General features: G+C 47.5%; 42 non-coding genes across 42 annotated transcripts; all 42 read right to left on the bottom strand.

Moving 5' to 3' along the window:
- Window positions 1–259: 259 nt before the first annotated feature.
- TRNAP-AGG (transfer RNA proline (anticodon AGG)) lies at window positions 260–331 on the bottom strand. The gene has a single exon. It is a non-coding gene; the product is annotated as a tRNA-Pro (tRNA).
- A 405-nt stretch (window positions 332–736) lies between these two features.
- On the bottom strand, window positions 737–809 carry TRNAV-UAC (transfer RNA valine (anticodon UAC)). The gene has a single exon. It is a non-coding gene; the product is annotated as a tRNA-Val (tRNA).
- A 385-nt stretch (window positions 810–1194) lies between these two features.
- On the bottom strand, window positions 1195–1266 carry TRNAP-CGG (transfer RNA proline (anticodon CGG)). Its single transcript has one exon. It is a non-coding gene; the product is annotated as a tRNA-Pro (tRNA).
- Window positions 1267–2198: 932 nt separating this feature from the next.
- TRNAL-CAA (transfer RNA leucine (anticodon CAA)) lies at window positions 2199–2310 on the bottom strand. Its single transcript has 2 exons — window positions 2273–2310; window positions 2199–2244 (listed from the first exon to the last, which is right to left on the bottom strand). It is a non-coding gene; the product is annotated as a tRNA-Leu (tRNA).
- A 293-nt stretch (window positions 2311–2603) lies between these two features.
- TRNAV-AAC (transfer RNA valine (anticodon AAC)) lies at window positions 2604–2676 on the bottom strand. Its single transcript has one exon. It is a non-coding gene; the product is annotated as a tRNA-Val (tRNA).
- Window positions 2677–3061: 385 nt separating this feature from the next.
- Window positions 3062–3133, bottom strand: TRNAP-AGG (transfer RNA proline (anticodon AGG)). The gene has a single exon. It is a non-coding gene; the product is annotated as a tRNA-Pro (tRNA).
- Window positions 3134–3538: 405 nt separating this feature from the next.
- Window positions 3539–3611, bottom strand: TRNAV-UAC (transfer RNA valine (anticodon UAC)). The gene has a single exon. It is a non-coding gene; the product is annotated as a tRNA-Val (tRNA).
- A 385-nt stretch (window positions 3612–3996) lies between these two features.
- On the bottom strand, window positions 3997–4068 carry TRNAP-CGG (transfer RNA proline (anticodon CGG)). Its single transcript has one exon. It is a non-coding gene; the product is annotated as a tRNA-Pro (tRNA).
- A 932-nt stretch (window positions 4069–5000) lies between these two features.
- On the bottom strand, window positions 5001–5112 carry TRNAL-CAA (transfer RNA leucine (anticodon CAA)). Its single transcript has 2 exons — window positions 5075–5112; window positions 5001–5046 (listed from the first exon to the last, which is right to left on the bottom strand). It is a non-coding gene; the product is annotated as a tRNA-Leu (tRNA).
- Window positions 5113–5405: 293 nt separating this feature from the next.
- On the bottom strand, window positions 5406–5478 carry TRNAV-AAC (transfer RNA valine (anticodon AAC)). The gene has a single exon. It is a non-coding gene; the product is annotated as a tRNA-Val (tRNA).
- A 385-nt stretch (window positions 5479–5863) lies between these two features.
- Window positions 5864–5935, bottom strand: TRNAP-AGG (transfer RNA proline (anticodon AGG)). Its single transcript has one exon. It is a non-coding gene; the product is annotated as a tRNA-Pro (tRNA).
- Window positions 5936–6340: 405 nt separating this feature from the next.
- On the bottom strand, window positions 6341–6413 carry TRNAV-UAC (transfer RNA valine (anticodon UAC)). The gene has a single exon. It is a non-coding gene; the product is annotated as a tRNA-Val (tRNA).
- Window positions 6414–6798: 385 nt separating this feature from the next.
- Window positions 6799–6870, bottom strand: TRNAP-CGG (transfer RNA proline (anticodon CGG)). Its single transcript has one exon. It is a non-coding gene; the product is annotated as a tRNA-Pro (tRNA).
- Window positions 6871–7802: 932 nt separating this feature from the next.
- TRNAL-CAA (transfer RNA leucine (anticodon CAA)) lies at window positions 7803–7914 on the bottom strand. Its single transcript has 2 exons — window positions 7877–7914; window positions 7803–7848 (listed from the first exon to the last, which is right to left on the bottom strand). It is a non-coding gene; the product is annotated as a tRNA-Leu (tRNA).
- Window positions 7915–8207: 293 nt separating this feature from the next.
- On the bottom strand, window positions 8208–8280 carry TRNAV-AAC (transfer RNA valine (anticodon AAC)). Its single transcript has one exon. It is a non-coding gene; the product is annotated as a tRNA-Val (tRNA).
- A 385-nt stretch (window positions 8281–8665) lies between these two features.
- On the bottom strand, window positions 8666–8737 carry TRNAP-AGG (transfer RNA proline (anticodon AGG)). Its single transcript has one exon. It is a non-coding gene; the product is annotated as a tRNA-Pro (tRNA).
- Window positions 8738–9142: 405 nt separating this feature from the next.
- Window positions 9143–9215, bottom strand: TRNAV-UAC (transfer RNA valine (anticodon UAC)). Its single transcript has one exon. It is a non-coding gene; the product is annotated as a tRNA-Val (tRNA).
- Window positions 9216–9600: 385 nt separating this feature from the next.
- TRNAP-CGG (transfer RNA proline (anticodon CGG)) lies at window positions 9601–9672 on the bottom strand. The gene has a single exon. It is a non-coding gene; the product is annotated as a tRNA-Pro (tRNA).
- A 932-nt stretch (window positions 9673–10604) lies between these two features.
- TRNAL-CAA (transfer RNA leucine (anticodon CAA)) lies at window positions 10605–10716 on the bottom strand. The gene is made up of 2 exons: window positions 10679–10716; window positions 10605–10650 (listed from the first exon to the last, which is right to left on the bottom strand). It is a non-coding gene; the product is annotated as a tRNA-Leu (tRNA).
- Window positions 10717–11009: 293 nt separating this feature from the next.
- TRNAV-AAC (transfer RNA valine (anticodon AAC)) lies at window positions 11010–11082 on the bottom strand. The gene has a single exon. It is a non-coding gene; the product is annotated as a tRNA-Val (tRNA).
- A 385-nt stretch (window positions 11083–11467) lies between these two features.
- TRNAP-AGG (transfer RNA proline (anticodon AGG)) lies at window positions 11468–11539 on the bottom strand. Its single transcript has one exon. It is a non-coding gene; the product is annotated as a tRNA-Pro (tRNA).
- Window positions 11540–11944: 405 nt separating this feature from the next.
- On the bottom strand, window positions 11945–12017 carry TRNAV-UAC (transfer RNA valine (anticodon UAC)). The gene has a single exon. It is a non-coding gene; the product is annotated as a tRNA-Val (tRNA).
- Window positions 12018–12402: 385 nt separating this feature from the next.
- TRNAP-CGG (transfer RNA proline (anticodon CGG)) lies at window positions 12403–12474 on the bottom strand. Its single transcript has one exon. It is a non-coding gene; the product is annotated as a tRNA-Pro (tRNA).
- Window positions 12475–13406: 932 nt separating this feature from the next.
- Window positions 13407–13518, bottom strand: TRNAL-CAA (transfer RNA leucine (anticodon CAA)). Its single transcript has 2 exons — window positions 13481–13518; window positions 13407–13452 (listed from the first exon to the last, which is right to left on the bottom strand). It is a non-coding gene; the product is annotated as a tRNA-Leu (tRNA).
- A 293-nt stretch (window positions 13519–13811) lies between these two features.
- On the bottom strand, window positions 13812–13884 carry TRNAV-AAC (transfer RNA valine (anticodon AAC)). Its single transcript has one exon. It is a non-coding gene; the product is annotated as a tRNA-Val (tRNA).
- A 385-nt stretch (window positions 13885–14269) lies between these two features.
- Window positions 14270–14341, bottom strand: TRNAP-AGG (transfer RNA proline (anticodon AGG)). Its single transcript has one exon. It is a non-coding gene; the product is annotated as a tRNA-Pro (tRNA).
- Window positions 14342–14746: 405 nt separating this feature from the next.
- On the bottom strand, window positions 14747–14819 carry TRNAV-UAC (transfer RNA valine (anticodon UAC)). Its single transcript has one exon. It is a non-coding gene; the product is annotated as a tRNA-Val (tRNA).
- Window positions 14820–16208: 1389 nt separating this feature from the next.
- On the bottom strand, window positions 16209–16320 carry TRNAL-CAA (transfer RNA leucine (anticodon CAA)). Its single transcript has 2 exons — window positions 16283–16320; window positions 16209–16254 (listed from the first exon to the last, which is right to left on the bottom strand). It is a non-coding gene; the product is annotated as a tRNA-Leu (tRNA).
- Window positions 16321–16613: 293 nt separating this feature from the next.
- TRNAV-AAC (transfer RNA valine (anticodon AAC)) lies at window positions 16614–16686 on the bottom strand. Its single transcript has one exon. It is a non-coding gene; the product is annotated as a tRNA-Val (tRNA).
- Window positions 16687–17071: 385 nt separating this feature from the next.
- On the bottom strand, window positions 17072–17143 carry TRNAP-AGG (transfer RNA proline (anticodon AGG)). Its single transcript has one exon. It is a non-coding gene; the product is annotated as a tRNA-Pro (tRNA).
- Window positions 17144–17548: 405 nt separating this feature from the next.
- On the bottom strand, window positions 17549–17621 carry TRNAV-UAC (transfer RNA valine (anticodon UAC)). Its single transcript has one exon. It is a non-coding gene; the product is annotated as a tRNA-Val (tRNA).
- A 385-nt stretch (window positions 17622–18006) lies between these two features.
- TRNAP-CGG (transfer RNA proline (anticodon CGG)) lies at window positions 18007–18078 on the bottom strand. The gene has a single exon. It is a non-coding gene; the product is annotated as a tRNA-Pro (tRNA).
- Window positions 18079–19010: 932 nt separating this feature from the next.
- TRNAL-CAA (transfer RNA leucine (anticodon CAA)) lies at window positions 19011–19122 on the bottom strand. Its single transcript has 2 exons — window positions 19085–19122; window positions 19011–19056 (listed from the first exon to the last, which is right to left on the bottom strand). It is a non-coding gene; the product is annotated as a tRNA-Leu (tRNA).
- A 293-nt stretch (window positions 19123–19415) lies between these two features.
- TRNAV-AAC (transfer RNA valine (anticodon AAC)) lies at window positions 19416–19488 on the bottom strand. Its single transcript has one exon. It is a non-coding gene; the product is annotated as a tRNA-Val (tRNA).
- Window positions 19489–19873: 385 nt separating this feature from the next.
- Window positions 19874–19945, bottom strand: TRNAP-AGG (transfer RNA proline (anticodon AGG)). Its single transcript has one exon. It is a non-coding gene; the product is annotated as a tRNA-Pro (tRNA).
- A 405-nt stretch (window positions 19946–20350) lies between these two features.
- Window positions 20351–20423, bottom strand: TRNAV-UAC (transfer RNA valine (anticodon UAC)). The gene has a single exon. It is a non-coding gene; the product is annotated as a tRNA-Val (tRNA).
- A 385-nt stretch (window positions 20424–20808) lies between these two features.
- Window positions 20809–20880, bottom strand: TRNAP-CGG (transfer RNA proline (anticodon CGG)). Its single transcript has one exon. It is a non-coding gene; the product is annotated as a tRNA-Pro (tRNA).
- A 932-nt stretch (window positions 20881–21812) lies between these two features.
- TRNAL-CAA (transfer RNA leucine (anticodon CAA)) lies at window positions 21813–21924 on the bottom strand. The gene is made up of 2 exons: window positions 21887–21924; window positions 21813–21858 (listed from the first exon to the last, which is right to left on the bottom strand). It is a non-coding gene; the product is annotated as a tRNA-Leu (tRNA).
- Window positions 21925–22217: 293 nt separating this feature from the next.
- Window positions 22218–22290, bottom strand: TRNAV-AAC (transfer RNA valine (anticodon AAC)). The gene has a single exon. It is a non-coding gene; the product is annotated as a tRNA-Val (tRNA).
- Window positions 22291–22675: 385 nt separating this feature from the next.
- TRNAP-AGG (transfer RNA proline (anticodon AGG)) lies at window positions 22676–22747 on the bottom strand. Its single transcript has one exon. It is a non-coding gene; the product is annotated as a tRNA-Pro (tRNA).
- A 405-nt stretch (window positions 22748–23152) lies between these two features.
- On the bottom strand, window positions 23153–23225 carry TRNAV-UAC (transfer RNA valine (anticodon UAC)). The gene has a single exon. It is a non-coding gene; the product is annotated as a tRNA-Val (tRNA).
- Window positions 23226–23610: 385 nt separating this feature from the next.
- TRNAP-CGG (transfer RNA proline (anticodon CGG)) lies at window positions 23611–23682 on the bottom strand. The gene has a single exon. It is a non-coding gene; the product is annotated as a tRNA-Pro (tRNA).
- Between the last annotated feature and the right edge of the window lie 808 nt (window positions 23683–24490).

The raw sequence follows: 24490 nt of genomic DNA, 5'->3' as shown, positions 1-24490 counted from the left end.
CATGCTTGCAATTAGACGTATTCAAAACTCACTTGTGCAGGCATCGACAGGCAAATATCTGATGCCTAAATGCCAGCGAGTACAGCTTGGGAAAGCATCACCTGGGACACACTGAGACTAAGCAGGTAGGCAGATAAAGCATGGTGATCCATTTTTCTTCTGAGGTTAGAAATATGTTGTGCAACAATGCACCCAGTATAACGAGAAATAGTCAGGCATAGTGCTTTTTTAGTAGGGTTTGTATGTTTACCTCTAAAAAGGGCTCGTCAGGGATTTGAACCCGGGACCTCTCGCACCCTAAGCGAGAATCATACCCCTAGACCAACGAGCCACGCAAGAGTCACCTCTGACACGGCTCCAGGGGTTAGTGGCAGCTAGCCAGTACATGCTGCTCTGTTCTGCAATATGATTGCTGTCTTTTCCATGACCGTCATCAAACAAGAAATTAAAAAGCCTCTGTCCTTCAGACAGTTTGTTTGCTTTAAGTGTCTGCTCGTGGTGAGGACAAGAGAAGCATTTCTTCTCTCATGCCTTGCTTTCATGAAGTAGGCCCACCCTACAGAGCAAAGTGCGAGCAAGCGAATGGCGCAAGCTATCGTCACTTCTCTTTTCGAGCTGTCACTGAGATCTCTGGAGCACACTACGTCAGGCTGGTGAGGAATAGACAGCCTCTATTATCTCAGCTTTTCTATAAAGTGAGCCAGTAAATGCAAACACTGTGAAAAACAGCAAGCTGCATTTCTGCCCGGTCTCGAACCAGGGACCTTTCGCGTGTAAGGCGAACGTGATAACCACTACACTACAGAAACAGACACTACCTCAGGAATCTTGTTGGCGTGTATTGGGTTGGAACGCACAGACTAAGGGCCAACGTCCTTGAAGCTCAAAGTTGGGCTCTCCTTACCCGGTCTCTCTTTCTTTGGAAGACAGGAATGAGGACCACTTTTTTCCCCAAGAGGCGATTTTGAAACCATATCCTGAAATGACACTAGAAAAACTCTTTGCATGTAATGTTCCTACACTGCTGGTCCAGCCCAGAAAAGCAGTTGCAAGGAAGTCCTGCACTCCTTTATCATGTCAAAAGTGGAAAATAGCGTGCAGGGTAAGGAACCTTCTCGACATACACAGCGTCTTATAGCATTGAAAAGAAGAAAGGCTCCTATATGACAAGCAGCCTGAAAACTTCCACAGGATGGGCTCGTCCGGGATTTGAACCCGGGACCTCTCGCACCCGAAGCGAGAATCATACCCCTAGACCAACGAGCCTGAGTGGCCAGGAGACATTTTGAACAATTACTGAAGCGTCTTTCAGAAAACAGCAGGGCTATTTGGCTCGTCTCCCTATAAGTGAGCCACACAAAGTCATGTTTTCTCTCAAGTTGTTGTTTTTTCACTCCAGCAAGGAAGGGGGCAGCCAATCTCCTATCGGCCAGTGAGCAGTAAAAAGGCACAGATGAGAACAGCAAGCACTTTCTGGCACTTGTACTCCTCTGCAAGTCCTGGACCCTTGCTCCATAGACTTCCACACCAGAAGCAATGAAGGGCCCACCATTTCTTGCGCCTGAGAAAGAGGTGTTTGATATTTGGATTCAAACGCGCCCGCTCAGCGCTCGATCAGGCTCGATCAGGCGAGATTTATATGAGTGGCTCACAGGCCTGAAACATTCACCTGGGAGACCCAGAGTGGCTGACTTCCCAGTATGGCCATTGTTGGGCGAGTCTCCTCCTTTCCTCCTGCCTCAATCTAGAATTGGCTGCAAATCACAAGAGGGAGTGCAATGTCCGTGTGTAGTGCCTACTACCAGCTACCTCTCTGTCTTCCTTATGTAAATTAGAATTTTCAAGGGGGGACCATTGGCAATCTGCTCCTCCCACATAACCAGGAAGCCCTGTTGAACATGTCTGCCTGTGTTGTTGCAGGGACAGTGCCTTCTCTGCCAAAAAGGTGGCAGGAGAGCCTCACAACAAATGATGGGATCAACTGCTTATTTCGAAACCCAGCAAGGCAGTTACTGTGATGGATTGCAAATGTAATGGAAGGTGTGCCTGCGGTGTCACTTTCAGAAATACATGGAATTGTGATTGAGGGCCCAGCCTGGTGGATTTCTCTTTATTTACTACAGGTTCCCGCAAATATTGTGGTGTGTGTGGGGAATGCACTGCAAAAATTAGGAAGACTTAAGGGTGTAAAAGGGACCTGTCAGAAGTGGGATTTGAACCCACGCCTCCATGAGGAGACCAGAAGGCTCAGCATCACTGAAGATCAAGCTCTCTTGAGTCTGGCGCCTTAGACCACTCGGCCATCCTGACGGCTCAGGGTGTGCTTAGTTCTGACTTTTCTGTCTGCACCTGCCAACGTTTCCACTTACAACGTTCACAGAAATGTCACAGGTGTAAAGGCCCCAACAATACAACATAGCTCACACAAAATAAAAATAGGCCCAAGAACAACCCCCAGATGATCGATGGAGATAACTTTGTTTCGTCTGCAAAGGTAAAAAAAAATTCTCGCGGCTCACCGTGTTCAAAGACCACCTCTTCTTAAACTTGCATTGAGATAATAAGGTTTTAGAGTGTGCACAAAAAAAGCATCCAATGCACAGTGTTTCTGCCCCGTCTCGAACCGGGGACCTTTCGCGTGTTAGGCGAACGTGATGACCACTACACTACAGAAACTACCTTGGTGCTTTCTACTGTTAGAGGAAAGTTTCTCTCAAGTCTTCACCCTACTTCTATTCTGCTGTATCAGCAGCGGCTCAGAATGTGCAGAACAAGTGTGAAAACCTCAGAGATATCATCCAACATGCTTGCAATTAGACGTATTCAAAACTCACTTGTGCAGGCATCGACAGGCAAATATCTGATGCCTAAATGCCAGCGAGTACAGCTTGGGAAAGCATCACCTGGGACACACTGAGACTAAGCAGGTAGGCAGATAAAGCATGGTGATCCATTTTTCTTCTGAGGTTAGAAATATGTTGTGCAACAATGCACCCAGTATAACGAGAAATAGTCAGGCATAGTGCTTTTTTAGTAGGGTTTGTATGTTTACCTCTAAAAAGGGCTCGTCAGGGATTTGAACCCGGGACCTCTCGCACCCTAAGCGAGAATCATACCCCTAGACCAACGAGCCACGCAAGAGTCACCTCTGACACGGCTCCAGGGGTTAGTGGCAGCTAGCCAGTACATGCTGCTCTGTTCTGCAATATGATTGCTGTCTTTTCCATGACCGTCATCAAACAAGAAATTAAAAAGCCTCTGTCCTTCAGACAGTTTGTTTGCTTTAAGTGTCTGCTCGTGGTGAGGACAAGAGAAGCATTTCTTCTCTCATGCCTTGCTTTCATGAAGTAGGCCCACCCTACAGAACAAAGTGCGAGCAAGCGAATGGCGCAAGCTATCGTCACTTCTCTTTTCGAGCTGTCACTGAGATCTCTGGAGCACACTACGTCAGGCTGGTGAGGAATAGACAGCCTCTATTATCTCAGCTTTTCTATAAAGTGAGCCAGTAAATGCAAACACTGTGAAAAACAGCAAGCTGCATTTCTGCCCGGTCTCGAACCAGGGACCTTTCGCGTGTAAGGCGAACGTGATAACCACTACACTACAGAAACAGACACTACCTCAGGAATCTTGTTGGCGTGTATTGGGTTGGAACGCACAGACTAAGGGCCAACGTCCTTGAAGCTCAAAGTTGGGCTCTCCTTACCCGGTCTCTCTTTCTTTGGAAGACAGGAATGAGGACCACTTTTTTCCCCAAGAGGCGATTTTGAAACCATATCCTGAAATGACACTAGAAAAACTCTTTGCATGTAATGTTCCTACACTGCTGGTCCAGCCCAGAAAAGCAGTTGCAGGGAAGTCCTGCACTCCTTTATCATGTCAAAAGTGGAAAATAGCGTGCAGGGTAAGGAACCTTCTCGACATACACAGCGTCTTATAGCATTGAAAAGAAGAAAGGCTCCTATATGACAAGCAGCCTGAAAACTTCCACAGGATGGGCTCGTCCGGGATTTGAACCCGGGACCTCTCGCACCCGAAGCGAGAATCATACCCCTAGACCAACGAGCCTGAGTGGCCAGGAGACATTTTGAACAATTACTGAAGCGTCTTTCAGAAAACAGCAGGGCTATTTGGCTCGTCTCCCTATAAGTGAGCCACACAAAGTCATGTTTTCTCTCAAGTTGTTGTTTTTTCACTCCAGCAAGGAAGGGGGCAGCCAATCTCCTATCGGCCAGTGAGCAGTAAAAAGGCACAGATGAGAACAGCAAGCACTTTCTGGCACTTGTACTCCTCTGCAAGTCCTGGACCCTTGCTCCATAGACTTCCACACCAGAAGCAATGAAGGGCCCACCATTTCTTGCGCCTGAGAAAGAGGTGTTTGATATTTGGATTCAAACGCGCCCGCTCAGCGCTCGATCAGGCTCGATCAGGCGAGATTTATATGAGTGGCTCACAGGCCTGAAACATTCACCTGGGAGACCCAGAGTGGCTGACTTCCCAGTATGGCCATTGTTGGGCGAGTCTCCTCCTTTCCTCCTGCCTCAATCTAGAATTGGCTGCAAATCACAAGAGGGAGTGCAATGTCCGTGTGTAGTGCCTACTACCAGCTACCTCTCTGTCTTCCTTATGTAAATTAGAATTTTCAAGGGGGGACCATTGGCAATCTGCTCCTCCCACATAACCAGGAAGCCCTGTTGAACATGTCTGCCTGTGTTGTTGCAGGGACAGTGCCTTCTCTGCCCAAAAGGTGGCAGGAGAGCCTCACAACAAATGATGGGATCAACTGCTTATTTCGAAACCCAGCAAGGCAGTTACTGTGATGGATTGCAAATGTAATGGAAGGTGTGCCTGCGGTGTCACTTTCAGAAATACATGGAATTGTGATTGAGGGCCCAGCCTGGTGGATTTCTCTTTATTTACTACAGGTTCCCGCAAATATTGTGGTGTGTGTGGGGAATGCACTGCAAAAATTAGGAAGACTTAAGGGTGTAAAAGGGACCTGTCAGAAGTGGGATTTGAACCCACGCCTCCATGAGGAGACCAGAAGGCTCAGCATCACTGAAGATCAAGCTCTCTTGAGTCTGGCGCCTTAGACCACTCGGCCATCCTGACGGCTCAGGGTGTGCTTAGTTCTGACTTTTCTGTCTGCACCTGCCAACGTTTCCACTTACAACGTTCACAGAAATGTCACAGGTGTAAAGGCCCCAACAATACAACATAGCTCACACAAAATAAAAATAGGCCCAAGAACAACCCCCAGATGATCGATGGAGATAACTTTGTTTCGTCTGCAAAGGTAAAAAAAAATTCTCGCGGCTCACCGTGTTCAAAGACCACCTCTTCTTAAACTTGCATTGAGATAATAAGGTTTTAGAGTGTGCACAAAAAAAGCATCCAATGCACAGTGTTTCTGCCCCGTCTCGAACCGGGGACCTTTCGCGTGTTAGGCGAACGTGATGACCACTACACTACAGAAACTACCTTGGTGCTTTCTACTGTTAGAGGAAAGTTTCTCTCAAGTCTTCACCCTACTTCTATTCTGCTGTATCAGCAGCGGCTCAGAATGTGCAGAACAAGTGTGAAAACCTCAGAGATATCATCCAACATGCTTGCAATTAGACGTATTCAAAACTCACTTGTGCAGGCATCGACAGGCAAATATCTGATGCCTAAATGCCAGCGAGTACAGCTTGGGAAAGCATCACCTGGGACACACTGAGACTAAGCAGGTAGGCAGATAAAGCATGGTGATCCATTTTTCTTCTGAGGTTAGAAATATGTTGTGCAACAATGCACCCAGTATAACGAGAAATAGTCAGGCATAGTGCTTTTTTAGTAGGGTTTGTATGTTTACCTCTAAAAAGGGCTCGTCAGGGATTTGAACCCGGGACCTCTCGCACCCTAAGCGAGAATCATACCCCTAGACCAACGAGCCACGCAAGAGTCACCTCTGACACGGCTCCAGGGGTTAGTGGCAGCTAGCCAGTACATGCTGCTCTGTTCTGCAATATGATTGCTGTCTTTTCCATGACCGTCATCAAACAAGAAATTAAAAAGCCTCTGTCCTTCAGACAGTTTGTTTGCTTTAAGTGTCTGCTCGTGGTGAGGACAAGAGAAGCATTTCTTCTCTCATGCCTTGCTTTCATGAAGTAGGCCCACCCTACAGAGCAAAGTGCGAGCAAGCGAATGGCGCAAGCTATCGTCACTTCTCTTTTCGAGCTGTCACTGAGATCTCTGGAGCACACTACGTCAGGCTGGTGAGGAATAGACAGCCTCTATTATCTCAGCTTTTCTATAAAGTGAGCCAGTAAATGCAAACACTGTGAAAAACAGCAAGCTGCATTTCTGCCCGGTCTCGAACCAGGGACCTTTCGCGTGTAAGGCGAACGTGATAACCACTACACTACAGAAACAGACACTACCTCAGGAATCTTGTTGGCGTGTATTGGGTTGGAACGCACAGACTAAGGGCCAACGTCCTTGAAGCTCAAAGTTGGGCTCTCCTTACCCGGTCTCTCTTTCTTTGGAAGACAGGAATGAGGACCACTTTTTTCCCCAAGAGGCGATTTTGAAACCATATCCTGAAATGACACTAGAAAAACTCTTTGCATGTAATGTTCCTACACTGCTGGTCCAGCCCAGAAAAGCAGTTGCAAGGAAGTCCTGCACTCCTTTATCATGTCAAAAGTGGAAAATAGCGTGCAGGGTAAGGAACCTTCTCGACATACACAGCGTCTTATAGCATTGAAAAGAAGAAAGGCTCCTATATGACAAGCAGCCTGAAAACTTCCACAGGATGGGCTCGTCCGGGATTTGAACCCGGGACCTCTCGCACCCGAAGCGAGAATCATACCCCTAGACCAACGAGCCTGAGTGGCCAGGAGACATTTTGAACAATTACTGAAGCGTCTTTCAGAAAACAGCAGGGCTATTTGGCTCGTCTCCCTATAAGTGAGCCACACAAAGTCATGTTTTCTCTCAAGTTGTTGTTTTTTCACTCCAGCAAGGAAGGGGGCAGCCAATCTCCTATCGGCCAGTGAGCAGTAAAAAGGCACAGATGAGAACAGCAAGCACTTTCTGGCACTTGTACTCCTCTGCAAGTCCTGGACCCTTGCTCCATAGACTTCCACACCAGAAGCAATGAAGGGCCCACCATTTCTTGCGCCTGAGAAAGAGGTGTTTGATATTTGGATTCAAACGCGCCCGCTCAGCGCTCGATCAGGCTCGATCAGGCGAGATTTATATGAGTGGCTCACAGGCCTGAAACATTCACCTGGGAGACCCAGAGTGGCTGACTTCCCAGTATGGCCATTGTTGGGCGAGTCTCCTCCTTTCCTCCTGCCTCAATCTAGAATTGGCTGCAAATCACAAGAGGGAGTGCAATGTCCGTGTGTAGTGCCTACTACCAGCTACCTCTCTGTCTTCCTTATGTAAATTAGAATTTTCAAGGGGGGACCATTGGCAATCTGCTCCTCCCACATAACCAGGAAGCCCTGTTGAACATGTCTGCCTGTGTTGTTGCAGGGACAGTGCCTTCTCTGCCAAAAAGGTGGCAGGAGAGCCTCACAACAAATGATGGGATCAACTGCTTATTTCGAAACCCAGCAAGGCAGTTACTGTGATGGATTGCAAATGTAATGGAAGGTGTGCCTGCGGTGTCACTTTCAGAAATACATGGAATTGTGATTGAGGGCCCAGCCTGGTGGATTTCTCTTTATTTACTACAGGTTCCCGCAAATATTGTGGTGTGTGTGGGGAATGCACTGCAAAAATTAGGAAGACTTAAGGGTGTAAAAGGGACCTGTCAGAAGTGGGATTTGAACCCACGCCTCCATGAGGAGACCAGAAGGCTCAGCATCACTGAAGATCAAGCTCTCTTGAGTCTGGCGCCTTAGACCACTCGGCCATCCTGACGGCTCAGGGTGTGCTTAGTTCTGACTTTTCTGTCTGCACCTGCCAACGTTTCCACTTACAACGTTCACAGAAATGTCACAGGTGTAAAGGCCCCAACAATACAACATAGCTCACACAAAATAAAAATAGGCCCAAGAACAACCCCCAGATGATCGATGGAGATAACTTTGTTTCGTCTGCAAAGGTAAAAAAAAATTCTCGCGGCTCACCGTGTTCAAAGACCACCTCTTCTTAAACTTGCATTGAGATAATAAGGTTTTAGAGTGTGCACAAAAAAAGCATCCAATGCACAGTGTTTCTGCCCCGTCTCGAACCGGGGACCTTTCGCGTGTTAGGCGAACGTGATGACCACTACACTACAGAAACTACCTTGGTGCTTTCTACTGTTAGAGGAAAGTTTCTCTCAAGTCTTCACCCTACTTCTATTCTGCTGTATCAGCAGCGGCTCAGAATGTGCAGAACAAGTGTGAAAACCTCAGAGATATCATCCAACATGCTTGCAATTAGACGTATTCAAAACTCACTTGTGCAGGCATCGACAGGCAAATATCTGATGCCTAAATGCCAGCGAGTACAGCTTGGGAAAGCATCACCTGGGACACACTGAGACTAAGCAGGTAGGCAGATAAAGCATGGTGATCCATTTTTCTTCTGAGGTTAGAAATATGTTGTGCAACAATGCACCCAGTATAACGAGAAATAGTCAGGCATAGTGCTTTTTTAGTAGGGTTTGTATGTTTACCTCTAAAAAGGGCTCGTCAGGGATTTGAACCCGGGACCTCTCGCACCCTAAGCGAGAATCATACCCCTAGACCAACGAGCCACGCAAGAGTCACCTCTGACACGGCTCCAGGGGTTAGTGGCAGCTAGCCAGTACATGCTGCTCTGTTCTGCAATATGATTGCTGTCTTTTCCATGACCGTCATCAAACAAGAAATTAAAAAGCCTCTGTCCTTCAGACAGTTTGTTTGCTTTAAGTGTCTGCTCGTGGTGAGGACAAGAGAAGCATTTCTTCTCTCATGCCTTGCTTTCATGAAGTAGGCCCACCCTACAGAGCAAAGTGCGAGCAAGCGAATGGCGCAAGCTATCGTCACTTCTCTTTTCGAGCTGTCACTGAGATCTCTGGAGCACACTACGTCAGGCTGGTGAGGAATAGACAGCCTCTATTATCTCAGCTTTTCTATAAAGTGAGCCAGTAAATGCAAACACTGTGAAAAACAGCAAGCTGCATTTCTGCCCGGTCTCGAACCAGGGACCTTTCGCGTGTAAGGCGAACGTGATAACCACTACACTACAGAAACAGACACTACCTCAGGAATCTTGTTGGCGTGTATTGGGTTGGAACGCACAGACTAAGGGCCAACGTCCTTGAAGCTCAAAGTTGGGCTCTCCTTACCCGGTCTCTCTTTCTTTGGAAGACAGGAATGAGGACCACTTTTTTCCCCAAGAGGCGATTTTGAAACCATATCCTGAAATGACACTAGAAAAACTCTTTGCATGTAATGTTCCTACACTGCTGGTCCAGCCCAGAAAAGCAGTTGCAAGGAAGTCCTGCACTCCTTTATCATGTCAAAAGTGGAAAATAGCGTGCAGGGTAAGGAACCTTCTCGACATACACAGCGTCTTATAGCATTGAAAAGAAGAAAGGCTCCTATATGACAAGCAGCCTGAAAACTTCCACAGGATGGGCTCGTCCGGGATTTGAACCCGGGACCTCTCGCACCCGAAGCGAGAATCATACCCCTAGACCAACGAGCCTGAGTGGCCAGGAGACATTTTGAACAATTACTGAAGCGTCTTTCAGAAAACAGCAGGGCTATTTGGCTCGTCTCCCTATAAGTGAGCCACACAAAGTCATGTTTTCTCTCAAGTTGTTGTTTTTTCACTCCAGCAAGGAAGGGGGCAGCCAATCTCCTATCGGCCAGTGAGCAGTAAAAAGGCACAGATGAGAACAGCAAGCACTTTCTGGCACTTGTACTCCTCTGCAAGTCCTGGACCCTTGCTCCATAGACTTCCACACCAGAAGCAATGAAGGGCCCACCATTTCTTGCGCCTGAGAAAGAGGTGTTTGATATTTGGATTCAAACGCGCCCGCTCAGCGCTCGATCAGGCTCGATCAGGCGAGATTTATATGAGTGGCTCACAGGCCTGAAACATTCACCTGGGAGACCCAGAGTGGCTGACTTCCCAGTATGGCCATTGTTGGGCGAGTCTCCTCCTTTCCTCCTGCCTCAATCTAGAATTGGCTGCAAATCACAAGAGGGAGTGCAATGTCCGTGTGTAGTGCCTACTACCAGCTACCTCTCTGTCTTCCTTATGTAAATTAGAATTTTCAAGGGGGGACCATTGGCAATCTGCTCCTCCCACATAACCAGGAAGCCCTGTTGAACATGTCTGCCTGTGTTGTTGCAGGGACAGTGCCTTCTCTGCCAAAAAGGTGGCAGGAGAGCCTCACAACAAATGATGGGATCAACTGCTTATTTCGAAACCCAGCAAGGCAGTTACTGTGATGGATTGCAAATGTAATGGAAGGTGTGCCTGCGGTGTCACTTTCAGAAATACATGGAATTGTGATTGAGGGCCCAGCCTGGTGGATTTCTCTTTATTTACTACAGGTTCCCGCAAATATTGTGGTGTGTGTGGGGAATGCACTGCAAAAATTAGGAAGACTTAAGGGTGTAAAAGGGACCTGTCAGAAGTGGGATTTGAACCCACGCCTCCATGAGGAGACCAGAAGGCTCAGCATCACTGAAGATCAAGCTCTCTTGAGTCTGGCGCCTTAGACCACTCGGCCATCCTGACGGCTCAGGGTGTGCTTAGTTCTGACTTTTCTGTCTGCACCTGCCAACGTTTCCACTTACAACGTTCACAGAAATGTCACAGGTGTAAAGGCCCCAACAATACAACATAGCTCACACAAAATAAAAATAGGCCCAAGAACAACCCCCAGATGATCGATGGAGATAACTTTGTTTCGTCTGCAAAGGTAAAAAAAAATTCTCGCGGCTCACCGTGTTCAAAGACCACCTCTTCTTAAACTTGCATTGAGATAATAAGGTTTTAGAGTGTGCACAAAAAAAGCATCCAATGCACAGTGTTTCTGCCCCGTCTCGAACCGGGGACCTTTCGCGTGTTAGGCGAACGTGATGACCACTACACTACAGAAACTACCTTGGTGCTTTCTACTGTTAGAGGAAAGTTTCTCTCAAGTCTTCACCCTACTTCTATTCTGCTGTATCAGCAGCGGCTCAGAATATGCAGAACAAGTGTGAAAACCTCAGAGATATCATCCAACATGCTTGCAATTAGACGTATTCAAAACTCACTTGTGCAGGCATCGACAGGCAAATATTTGATGCCTAAATGCCAGCGAGTACAGCTTGGGAAAGCATCACCTGGGACACACTGAGACTAAGCAGGTAGGCAGATAAAGCATGGTGATCCATTTTTCTTCTGAGGTTAGAAATATGTTGTGCAACAATGCACCCAGTATAACGAGAAATAGTCAGGCATAGTGCTTTTTTAGTAGGGTTTGTATGTTTACCTCTAAAAAGGGCTCGTCCGGGATTTGAACCCGGGACCTCTCGCACCCTAAGCGAGAATCATACCCCTAGACCAACGAGCCACGCAAGAGTCACCTCTGACACGGCTCCAGGGGTTAGTGGCAGCTAGCCAGTACATGCTGCTCTGTTCTGCAATATGATTGCTGTCTTTTCCATGACCGTCATCAAACAAGAAATTAAAAAGCCTCTGTCCTTCAGACAGTTTGTTTGCTTTAAGTGTCTGCTCGTGGTGAGGACAAGAGAAGCATTTCTTCTCTCATGCCTTGCTTTCATGAAGTAGGCCCACCCTACAGAGCAAAGTGCGAGCAAGCGAATGGCGCAAGCTATCGTCACTTCTCTTTTCGAGCTGTCACTGAGATCTCTGGAGCACACTACGTCAGGCTGGTGAGGAATAGACAGCCTCTATTATCTCAGCTTTTCTATAAAGTGAGCCAGTAAATGCAAACACTGTGAAAAACAGCAAGCTGCATTTCTGCCCGGTCTCGAACCAGGGACCTTTCGCGTGTAAGGCGAACGTGATAACCACTACACTACAGAAACAGACACTACCTCAGGAATCTTGTTGGCGTGTATTGGGTTGGAACGCACAGACTAAGGGCCAACGTCCTTGAAGCTCAAAGTTGGGCTCTCCTTACCCGGTCTCTCTTTCTTTGGAAGACAGGAATGAGGACCACTTTTTTCCCCAAGAGGCGATTTTGAAACCATATCCTGAAATGACACTAGAAAAACTCTTTGCATGTAATGTTCCTACACTGCTGGTCCAGCCCAGAAAAGCAGTTGCAAGGAAGTCCTGCACTCCTTTATCATGTCAAAAGTGGAAAATAGCGTGCAGGGTAAGGAACCTTCTCGACATACACAGCGTCTTATAGCATTGAAAAGAAGAAAGGCTCCTATATGACAAGCAGCCTGAAAACTTCCACAGGATGGGCTCGTCCGGGAATTGAACCCGGGACCTCTCGCACCCGAAGCGAGAATCATACCCCTAGACCAACGAGCCTGAGTGGCCAGGAGACATTTTGAACAATTACTGAAGCGTCTTTCAGAAAACAGCAGGGCTATTTGGCTCGTCTCCCTATAAGTGAGCCACACAAAGTCATGTTTTCTCTCAAGTTGTTGTTTTTTCACTCCAGCAAGGAAGGGGGCAGCCAATCTCCTATCGGCCAGTGAGCAGTAAAAAGGCACAGATGAGAACAGCAAGCACTTTCTGGCACTTGTACTCCTCTGCAAGTCCTGGACCCTTGCTCCATAGACTTCCACACCAGAAGCAATGAAGGGCCCACCATTTCTTGCGCCTGAGAAAGAGGTGTTTGATATTTGGATTCAAACGCGCCCGCTCAGCGCTCGATCAGGCTCGATCAGGCGAGATTTATATGAGTGGCTCACAGGCCTGAAACATTCACCTGGGAGACCCAGAGTGGCTGACTTCCCAGTATGGCCATTGTTGGGCGAGTCTCCTCCTTTCCTCCTGCCTCAATCTAGAATTGGCTGCAAATCACAAGAGGGAGTGCAATGTCCGTGTGTAGTGCCTACTACCAGCTACCTCTCTGTCTTCCTTATGTAAATTAGAATTTTCAAGGGGGGACCATTGGCAATCTGCTCCTCCCACATAACCAGGAAGCCCTGTTGAACATGTCTGCCTGTGTTGTTGCAGGGACAGTGCCTTCTCTGCCAAAAAGGTGGCAGGAGAGCCTCACAACAAATGATGGGATCAACTGCTTATTTCGAAACCCAGCAAGGCAGTTACTGTGATGGATTGCAAATGTAATGGAAGGTGTGCCTGCGGTGTCACTTTCAGAAATACATGGAATTGTGATTGAGGGCCCAGCCTGGTGGATTTCTCTTTATTTACTACAGGTTCCCGCAAATATTGTGGTGTGTGTGGGGAATGCACTGCAAAAATTAGGAAGACTTAAGGGTGTAAAAGGGACCTGTCAGAAGTGGGATTTGAACCCACGCCTCCATGAGGAGACCAGAAGGCTCAGCATCACTGAAGATCAAGCTCTCTTGAGTCTGGCGCCTTAGACCACTCGGCCATCCTGACGGCTCAGGGTGTGCTTAGTTCTGACTTTTCTGTCTGCACCTGCCAACGTTTCCACTTACAACGTTCACAGAAATGTCACAGGTGTAAAGGCCCCAACAATACAACATAGCTCACACAAAATAAAAATAGGCCCAAGAACAACCCCCAGATGATCGATGGAGATAACTTTGTTTCGTCTGCAAAGGTAAAAAAAAATTCTCGCGGCTCACCGTGTTCAAAGACCACCTCTTCTTAAACTTGCATTGAGATAATAAGGTTTTAGAGTGTGCACAAAAAAAGCATCCAATGCACAGTGTTTCTGCCCCGTCTCGAACCGGGGACCTTTCGCGTGTTAGGCGAACGTGATGACCACTACACTACAGAAACTACCTTGGTGCTTTCTACTGTTAGAGGAAAGTTTCTCTCAAGTCTTCACCCTACTTCTATTCTGCTGTATCAGCAGCGGCTCAGAATGTGCAGAACAAGTGTGAAAACCTCAGAGATATCATCCAACATGCTTGCAATTAGACGTATTCAAAACTCACTTGTGCAGGCATCGACAGGCAAATATCTGATGCCTAAATGCCAGCGAGTACAGCTTGGGAAAGCATCACCTGGGACACACTGAGACTAAGCAGGTAGGCAGATAAAGCATGGTGATCCATTTTTCTTCTGAGGTTAGAAATATGTTGTGCAACAATGCACCCAGTATAACGAGAAATAGTCAGGCATAGTGCTTTTTTAGTAGGGTTTGTATGTTTACCTCTAAAAAGGGCTCGTCCGGGATTTGAACCCGGGACCTCTCGCACCCTAAGCGAGAATCATACCCCTAGACCAACGAGCCACGCAAGAGTCACCTCTGACACGGCTCCAGGGGTTAGTGGCAGCTAGCCAGTACATGCTGCTCTGTTCTGCAATATGATTGCTGTCTTTTCCATGACCGTCATCAAACAAGAAATTAAAAAGCCTCTGTCCTTCAGACAGTTTGTTTGCTTTAAGTGTCTGCTCGTGGTGAGGACAAGAGAAGCATTTCTTCTCTCATGCCTTGCTTTCATGAAGTAGGCCCACCCTACAGAGCAAAGTGCGAGCAAGCGAATGGCGCAAGCTATCGTCACTTCTCTTTTCGAGCTGTCACTGAGATCTCTGGAGCACACTACGTCAGGCTGGTGAGGAATAGACAGCCTCTATTATCTCAGCTTTTCTATAAAGTGAGCCAGTAAATGCAAACACTGTGAAAAACAGCAAGCTGCATTTCTGCCCGGTCTCGAACCAGGGACCTTTCGCGTGTAAGGCGAACGTGATAACCACTACACTACAGAAACAGACACTACCTCAGGAATCTTGTTGGCGTGTATTGGGTTGGAACGCACAGACTAAGGGCCAACGTCCTTGAAGCTCAAAGTTGGGCTCTCCTTACCCGGTCTCTCTTTCTTTGGAAGACAGGAATGAGGACCACTTTTTTCCCCAAGAGGCGATTTTGAAACCATATCCTGAAATGACACTAGAAAAACTCTTTGCATGTAATGTTCCTACACTGCTGGTCCAGCCCAGAAAAGCAGTTGCAAGGAAGTCCTGCACTCCTTTATCATGTCAAAAGTGGAAAATAGCGTGCAGGGTAAGGAACCTTCTCGACATACACAGCGTCTTATAGCATTGAAAAGAAGAAAGGCTCCTATATGACAAGCAGCCTGAAAACTTCCACAGGATGGGCTCGTCCGGGATTTGAACTCGGGACCTCTCGCACCCGAAGCGCGAATCATACCCCTAGACCAACGAGCCTGAGTGGCCAGGAGACATTTTGAACAATTACTGAAGCGTCTTTCAGAAAACAGCAGGGCTATTTGGCTCGTCTCCCTATAAGTGAGCCACACAAAGTCATGTTTTCTCTCAAGTTGTTGTTTTTTCACTCCAGCAAGGAAGGGGGCAGCCAATCTCCTATCGGCCAGTGAGCAGTAAAAAGGCACAGATGAGAACAGCAAGCACTTTCTGGCACTTGTACTCCTCTGCAAGTCCTGGACCCTTGCTCCATAGACTTCCACACCAGAAGCAATGAAGGGCCCACCATTTCTTGCGCCTGAGAAAGAGGTGTTTGATATTTGGATTCAAACGCGCCCGCTCAGCGCTCGATCAGGCTCGATCAGGCGAGATTTATATGAGTGGCTCACAGGCCTGAAACATTCACCTGGGAGACCCAGAGTGGCTGACTTCCCAGTATGGCCATTGTTGGGCGAGTCTCCTCCTTTCCTCCTGCCTCAATCTAGAATTGGCTGCAAATCACAAGAGGGAGTGCAATGTCCGTGTGTAGTGCCTACTACCAGCTACCTCTCTGTCTTCCTTATGTAAATTAGAATTTTCAAGGGGGGACCATTGGCAATCTGCTCCTCCCACATAACCAGGAAGCCCTGTTGAACATGTCTGCCTGTGTTGTTGCAGGGACAGTGCCTTCTCTGCCAAAAAGGTGGCAGGAGAGCCTCACAACAAATGATGGGATCAACTGCTTATTTCGAAACCCAGCAAGGCAGTTACTGTGATGGATTGCAAATGTAATGGAAGGTGTGCCTGCGGTGTCACTTTCAGAAATACATGGAATTGTGATTGAGGGCCCAGCCTGGTGGATTTCTCTTTATTTACTACAGGTTCCCGCAAATATTGTGGTGTGTGTGGGGAATGCACTGCAAAAATTAGGAAGACTTAAGGGTGTAAAAGGGACCTGTCAGAAGTGGGATTTGAACCCACGCCTCCATGAGGAGACCAGAAGGCTCAGCATCACTGAAGATCAAGCTCTCTTGAGTCTGGCGCCTTAGACCACTCGGCCATCCTGACGGCTCAGGGTGTGCTTAGTTCTGACTTTTCTGTCTGCACCTGCCAACGTTTCCACTTACAACGTTCACAGAAATGTCACAGGTGTAAAGGCCCCAACAATACAACATAGCTCACACAAAATAAAAATAGGCCCAAGAACAACCCCCAGATGATCGATGGAGATAACTTTGTTTCGTCTGCAAAGGTAAAAAAAAATTCTCGCGGCTCACCGTGTTCAAAGACCACCTCTTCTTAAACTTGCATTGAGATAATAAGGTTTTAGAGTGTGCACAAAAAAAGCATCCAATGCACAGTGTTTCTGCCCCGTCTCGAACCGGGGACCTTTCGCGTGTTAGGTGAACGTGATGACCACTACACTACAGAAACTACCTTGGTGCTTTCTACTGTTAGAGGAAAGTTTCTCTCAAGTCTTCACCCTACTTCTATTCTGCTGTATCAGCAGCGGCTCAGAATATGCAGAACAAGTGTGAAAACCTCAGAGATATCATCCAACATGCTTGCAATTAGACGTATTCAAAACTCACTTGTGCAGGCATCGACAGGCAAATATTTGATGCCTAAATGCCAGCGAGTACAGCTTGGGAAAGCATCACCTGGGACACACTGAGACTAAGCAGGTAGGCAGATAAAGCATGGTGATCCATTTTTCTTCTGAGGTTAGAAATATGTTGTGCAACAATGCACCCAGTATAACGAGAAATAGTCAGGCATAGTGCTTTTTTAGTAGGGTTTGTATGTTTACCTCTAAAAAGGGCTCGTCCGGGATTTGAACCCGGGACCTCTCGCACCCTAAGCGAGAATCATACCCCTAGACCAACGAGCCACGCAAGAGTCACCTCTGACACGGCTCCAGGGGTTAGTGGCAGCTAGCCAGTACATGCTGCTCTGTTCTGCAATATGATTGCTGTCTTTTCCATGACCGTCATCAAACAAGAAATTAAAAAGCCTCTGTCCTTCAGACAGTTTGTTTGCTTTAAGTGTCTGCTCGTGGTGAGGACAAGAGAAGCATTTCTTCTCTCATGCCTTGCTTTCATGAAGTAGGCCCACCCTACAGAGCAAAGTGCGAGCAAGCGAATGGCGCAAGCTATCGTCACTTCTCTTTTCGAGCTGTCACTGAGATCTCTGGAGCACACTACGTCAGGCTGGTGAGGAATAGACAGCCTCTATTATCTCAGCTTTTCTATAAAGTGAGCCAGTAAATGCAAACACTGTGAAAAACAGCAAGCTGCATTTCTGCCCGGTCTCGAACCAGGGACCTTTCGCGTGTAAGGCGAACGTGATAACCACTACACTACAGAAACAGACACTACCTCAGGAATCTTGTTGGCGTGTATTGGGTTGGAACGCACAGACTAAGGGCCAACGTCCTTGAAGCTCAAAGTTGGGCTCTCCTTACCCGGTCTCTCTTTCTTTGGAAGACAGGAATGAGGACCACTTTTTTCCCCAAGAGGCGATTTTGAAACCATATCCTGAAATGACACTAGAAAAACTCTTTGCATGTAATGTTCCTACACTGCTGGTCCAGCCCAGAAAAGCAGTTGCAAGGAAGTCCTGCACTCCTTTATCATGTCAAAAGTGGAAAATAGCGTGCAGGGTAAGGAACCTTCTCGACATACACAGCGTCTTATAGCATTGAAAAGAAGAAAGGCTCCTATATGACAAGCAGCCTGAAAACTTCCACAGGATGGGCTCGTCCGGGAATTGAACCCGGGACCTCTCGCACCCGAAGCGAGAATCATACCCCTAGACCAACGAGCCTGAGTGGCCAGGAGACATTTTGAACAATTACTGAAGCGTCTTTCAGAAAACAGCAGGGCTATTTGGCTCGTCTCCCTATAAGTGAGCCACACAAAGTCATGTTTTCTCTCAAGTTGTTGTTTTTTCACTCCAGCAAGGAAGGGGGCAGCCAATCTCCTATCGGCCAGTGAGCAGTAAAAAGGCACAGATGAGAACAGCAAGCACTTTCTGGCACTTGTACTCCTCTGCAAGTCCTGGACCCTTGCTCCATAGACTTCCACACCAGAAGCAATGAAGGGCCCACCATTTCTTGCGCCTGAGAAAGAGGTGTTTGATATTTGGATTCAAACGCGCCCGCTCAGCGCTCGATCAGGCTCGATCAGGCGAGATTTATATGAGTGGCTCACAGGCCTGAAACATTCACCTGGGAGACCCAGAGTGGCTGACTTCCCAGTATGGCCATTGTTGGGCGAGTCTCCTCCTTTCCTCCTGCCTCAATCTAGAATTGGCTGCAAATCACAAGAGGGAGTGCAATGTCCGTGTGTAGTGCCTACTACCAGCTACCTCTCTGTCTTCCTTATGTAAATTAGAATTTTCAAGGGGGGACCATTGGCAATCTGCTCCTCCCACATAACCAGGAAGCCCTGTTGAACATGTCTGCCTGTGTTGTTGCAGGGACAGTGCCTTCTCTGCCAAAAAGGTGGCAGGAGAGCCTCACAACAAATGATGGGATCAACTGCTTATTTCGAAACCCAGCAAGGCAGTTACTGTGATGGATTGCAAATGTAATGGAAGGTGTGCCTGCGGTGTCACTTTCAGAAATACATGGAATTGTGATTGAGGGCCCAGCCTGGTGGATTTCTCTTTATTTACTACAGGTTCCCGCAAATATTGTGGTGTGTGTGGGGAATGCACTGCAAAAATTAGGAAGACTTAAGGGTGTAAAAGGGACCTGTCAGAAGTGGGATTTGAACCCACGCCTCCATGAGGAGACCAGAAGGCTCAGCATCACTGAAGATCAAGCTCTCTTGAGTCTGGCGCCTTAGACCACTCGGCCATCCTGACGGCTCAGGGTGTGCTTAGTTCTGACTTTTCTGTCTGCACCTGCCAACGTTTCCACTTACAACGTTCACAGAAATGTCACAGGTGTAAAGGCCCCAACAATACAACATAGCTCACACAAAATAAAAATAGGCCCAAGAACAACCCCCAGATGATCGATGGAGATAACTTTGTTTCGTCTGCAAAGGTAAAAAAAAATTCTCGCGGCTCACCGTGTTCAAAGACCACCTCTTCTTAAACTTGCATTGAGATAATAAGGTTTTAGAGTGTGCACAAAAAAAGCATCCAATGCACAGTGTTTCTGCCCCGTCTCGAACCGGGGACCTTTCGCGTGTTAGGCGAACGTGATGACCACTACACTACAGAAACTACCTTGGTGCTTTCTACTGTTAGAGGAAAGTTTCTCTCAAGTCTTCACCCTACTTCTATTCTGCTGTATCAGCAGCGGCTCAGAATGTGCAGAACAAGTGTGAAAACCTCAGAGATATCATCCAACATGCTTGCAATTAGACGTATTCAAAACTCACTTGTGCAGGCATCGACAGGCAAATATCTGATGCCTAAATGCCAGCGAGTACAGCTTGGGAAAGCATCACCTGGGACACACTGAGACTAAGCAGGTAGGCAGATAAAGCATGGTGATCCATTTTTCTTCTGAGGTTAGAAATATGTTGTGCAACAATGCACCCAGTATAACGAGAAATAGTCAGGCATAGTGCTTTTTTAGTAGGGTTTGTATGTTTACCTCTAAAAAGGGCTCGTCAGGGATTTGAACCCGGGACCTCTCGCACCCTAAGCGAGAATCATACCCCTAGACCAACGAGCCACGCAAGAGTCACCTCTGACACGGCTCCAGGGGTTAGTGGCAGCTAGCCAGTACATGCTGCTCTGTTCTGCAATATGATTGCTGTCTTTTCCATGACCGTCATCAAACAAGAAATTAAAAAGCCTCTGTCCTTCAGACAGTTTGTTTGCTTTAAGTGTCTGCTCGTGGTGAGGACAAGAGAAGCATTTCTTCTCTCATGCCTTGCTTTCATGAAGTAGGCCCACCCTACAGAGCAAAGTGCGAGCAAGCGAATGGCGCAAGCTATCGTCACTTCTCTTTTCGAGCTGTCACTGAGATCTCTGGAGCACACTACGTCAGGCTGGTGAGGAATAGACAGCCTCTATTATCTCAGCTTTTCTATAAAGTGAGCCAGTAAATGCAAACACTGTGAAAAACAGCAAGCTGCATTTCTGCCCGGTCTCGAACCAGGGACCTTTCGCGTGTAAGGCGAACGTGATAACCACTACACTACAGAAACAGACACTACCTCAGGAATCTTGTTGGCGTGTATTGGGTTGGAACGCACAGACTAAGGGCCAACGTCCTTGAAGCTCAAAGTTGGGCTCTCCTTACCCGGTCTCTCTTTCTTTGGAAGACAGGAATGAGGACCACTTTTTTCCCCAAGAGGCGATTTTGAAACCATATCCTGAAATGACACTAGAAAAACTCTTTGCATGTAATGTTCCTACACTGCTGGTCCAGCCCAGAAAAGCAGTTGCAAGGAAGTCCTGCACTCCTTTATCATGTCAAAAGTGGAAAATAGCGTGCAGGGTAAGGAACCTTCTCGACATACACAGCGTCTTATAGCATTGAAAAGAAGAAAGGCTCCTATATGACAAGCAGCCTGAAAACTTCCACAGGATGGGCTCGTCCGGGATTTGAACCCGGGACCTCTCGCACCCGAAGCGAGAATCATACCCCTAGACCAACGAGCCTGAGTGGCCAGGAGACATTTTGAACAATTACTGAAGCGTCTTTCAGAAAACAGCAGGGCTATTTGGCTCGTCTCCCTATAAGTGAGCCACACAAAGTCATGTTTTCTCTCAAGTTGTTGTTTTTTCACTCCAGCAAGGAAGGGGGCAGCCAATCTCCTATCGGCCAGTGAGCAGTAAAAAGGCACAGATGAGAACAGCAAGCACTTTCTGGCACTTGTACTCCTCTGCAAGTCCTGGACCCTTGCTCCATAGACTTCCACACCAGAAGCAATGAAGGGCCCACCATTTCTTGCGCCTGAGAAAGAGGTGTTTGATATTTGGATTCAAACGCGCCCGCTCAGCGCTCGATCAGGCTCGATCAGGCGAGATTTATATGAGTGGCTCACAGGCCTGAAACATTCACCTGGGAGACCCAGAGTGGCTGACTTCCCAGTATGGCCATTGTTGGGCGAGTCTCCTCCTTTCCTCCTGCCTCAATCTAGAATTGGCTGCAAATCACAAGAGGGAGTGCAATGTCCGTGTGTAGTGCCTACTACCAGCTACCTCTCTGTCTTCCTTATGTAAATTAGAATTTTCAAGGGGGGACCATTGGCAATCTGCTCCTCCCACATAACCAGGAAGCCCTGTTGAACATGTCTGCCTGTGTTGTTGCAGGGACAGTGCCTTCTCTGCCAAAAAGGTGGCAGGAGAGCCTCACAACAAATGATGGGATCAACTGCTTATTTCGAAACCCAGCAAGGCAGTTACTGTGATGGATTGCAAATGTAATGGAAGGTGTGCCTGCGGTGTCACTTTCAGAAATACATGGAATTGTGATTGAGGGCCCAGCCTGGTGGATTTCTCTTTATTTACTACAGGTTCCCGCAAATATTGTGGTGTGTGTGGGGAATGCACTGCAAAAATTAGGAAGACTTAAGGGTGTAAAAGGGACCTGTCAGAAGTGGGATTTGAACCCACGCCTCCATGAGGAGACCAGAAGGCTCAGCATCACTGAAGATCAAGCTCTCTTGAGTCTGGCGCCTTAGACCACTCGGCCATCCTGACGGCTCAGGGTGTGCTTAGTTCTGACTTTTCTGTCTGCACCTGCCAACGTTTCCACTTACAACGTTCACAGAAATGTCACAGGTGTAAAGGCCCCAACAATACAACATAGCTCACACAAAATAAAAATAGGCCCAAGAACAACCCCCAGATGATCGATGGAGATAACTTTGTTTCGTCTGCAAAGGTAAAAAAAAATTCTCGCGGCTCACCGTGTTCAAAGACCACCTCTTCTTAAACTTGCATTGAGATAATAAGGTTTTAGAGTGTGCACAAAAAAAGCATCCAATGCACAGTGTTTCTGCCCCGTCTCGAACCGGGGACCTTTCGCGTGTTAGGCGAACGTGATGACCACTACACTACAGAAACTACCTTGGTGCTTTCTACTGTTAGAGGAAAGTTTCTCTCAAGTCTTCACCCTACTTCTATTCTGCTGTATCAGCAGCGGCTCAGAATGTGCAGAACAAGTGTGAAAACCTCAGAGATATCATCCAACATGCTTGCAATTAGACGTATTCAAAACTCACTTGTGCAGGCATCGACAGGCAAATATCTGATGCCTAAATGCCAGCGAGTACAGCTTGGGAAAGCATCACCTGGGACACACTGAGACTAAGCAGGTAGGCAGATAAAGCATGGTGATCCATTTTTCTTCTGAGGTTAGAAATATGTTGTGCAACAATGCACCCAGTATAACGAGAAATAGTCAGGCATAGTGCTTTTTTAGTAGGGTTTGTATGTTTACCTCTAAAAAGGGCTCGTCCGGGATTTGAACCCGGGACCTCTCGCACCCTAAGCGAGAATCCTACCCCTAGACCAACGAGCCACGCAAGAGTCACCTCTGACACGGCTCCAGGGGTTAGTGGCAGCTAGCCAGTACATGCTGCTCTGTTCTGCAATATGATTGCTGTCTTTTCCATGACCGTCATCAAACAAGAAATTAAAAAGCCTCTGTCCTTCAGACAGTTTGTTTGCTTTAAGTGTCTGCTCGTGGTGAGGACAAGAGAAGCATTTCTTCTCTCATGCCTTGCTTTCATGAAGTAGGCCCACCCTACAGAGCAAAGTGCGAGCAAGCGAATGGCGCAAGCTATCGTCACTTCTCTTTTCGAGCTGTCACTGAGATCTCTGGAGCACACTACGTCAGGCTGGTGAGGAATAGACAGCCTCTATTATCTCAGCTTTTCTATAAAGTGAGCCAGTAAATGCAAACACTGTGAAAAACAGCAAGCTGCATTTCTGCCCGGTCTCGAACCAGGGACCTTTCGCGTGTAAGGCGAACGTGATAACCACTACACTACAGAAACAGACACTACCTCAGGAATCTTGTTGGCGTGTATTGGGTTGGAACGCACAGACTAAGGGCCAACGTCCTTGAAGCTCAAAGTTGGGCTCTCCTTACCCGGTCTCTCTTTCTTTGGAAGACAGGAATGAGGACCACTTTTTTCCCCAAGAGGCGATTTTGAAACCATATCCTGAAATGACACTAGAAAAACTCTTTGCATGTAATGTTCCTACACTGCTGGTCCAGCCCAGAAAAGCAGTTGCAAGGAAGTCCTGCACTCCTTTATCATGTCAAAAGTGGAAAATAGCGTGCAGGGTAAGGAACCTTCTCGACATACACAGCGTCTTATAGCATTGAAAAGAAGAAAGGCTCCTATATGACAAGCAGCCTGAAAACTTCCACAGGATGGGCTCGTCCGGGATTTGAACCCGGGACCTCTCGCACCCGAAGCGAGAATCATACCCCTAGACCAACGAGCCTGAGTGGCCAGGAGACATTTTGAACAATTACTGAAGCGTCTTTCAGAAAACAGCAGGGCTATTTGGCTCGTCTCCCTATAAGTGAGCCACACAAAGTCATGTTTTCTCTCAAGTTGTTGTTTTTTCACTCCAGCAAGGAAGGGGGCAGCCAATCTCCTATCGGCCAGTGAGCAGTAAAAAGGCACAGATGAGAACAGCAAGCACTTTCTGGCACTTGTACTCCTCTGCAAGTCCTGGACCCTTGCTCCATAGACTTCCACACCAGAAGCAATGAAGGGCCCACCATTTCTTGCGCCTGAGAAAGAGGTGTTTGATATTTGGATTCAAACGCGCCCGCTCAGCGCTCGATCAGGCTCGATCAGGCGAGATTTATATGAGTGGCTCACAGGCCTGAAACATTCACCTGGGAGACCCAGAGTGGCTGACTTCCCAGTATGGCCATTGTTGGGCGAGTCTCCTCCTTTCCTCCTGCCTCAATCTAGAATTGGCTGCAAATCACAAGAGGGAGTGCAATGTCCGTGTGTAGTGCCTACTACCAGCTACCTCTCTGTCTTCCTTATGTAAATTAGAATTTTCAAGGGGGGACCATTGGCAATCTGCTCCTCCCACATAACCAGGAAGCCCTGTTGAACATGTCTGCCTGTGTTGTTGCAGGGACAGTGCCTTCTCTGCCAAAAAGGTGGCAGGAGAGCCTCACAACAAATGATGGGATCAACTGCTTATTTCGAAACCCAGCAAGGCAGTTACTGTGATGGATTGCAAATGTAATGGAAGGTGTGCCTGCGGTGTCACTTTCAGAAATACATGG

This window comes from Lissotriton vulgaris, chromosome 10 (assembly GCF_964263255.1).
Source record: "Lissotriton vulgaris chromosome 10, aLisVul1.2, whole genome shotgun sequence".
Taxonomy (NCBI): domain Eukaryota; kingdom Metazoa; phylum Chordata; class Amphibia; order Caudata; family Salamandridae; genus Lissotriton; species Lissotriton vulgaris.
The sequence above is the reverse complement of the archived record's forward strand: the minus strand, read 5'-3'. Positions and strand labels throughout refer to the sequence as shown.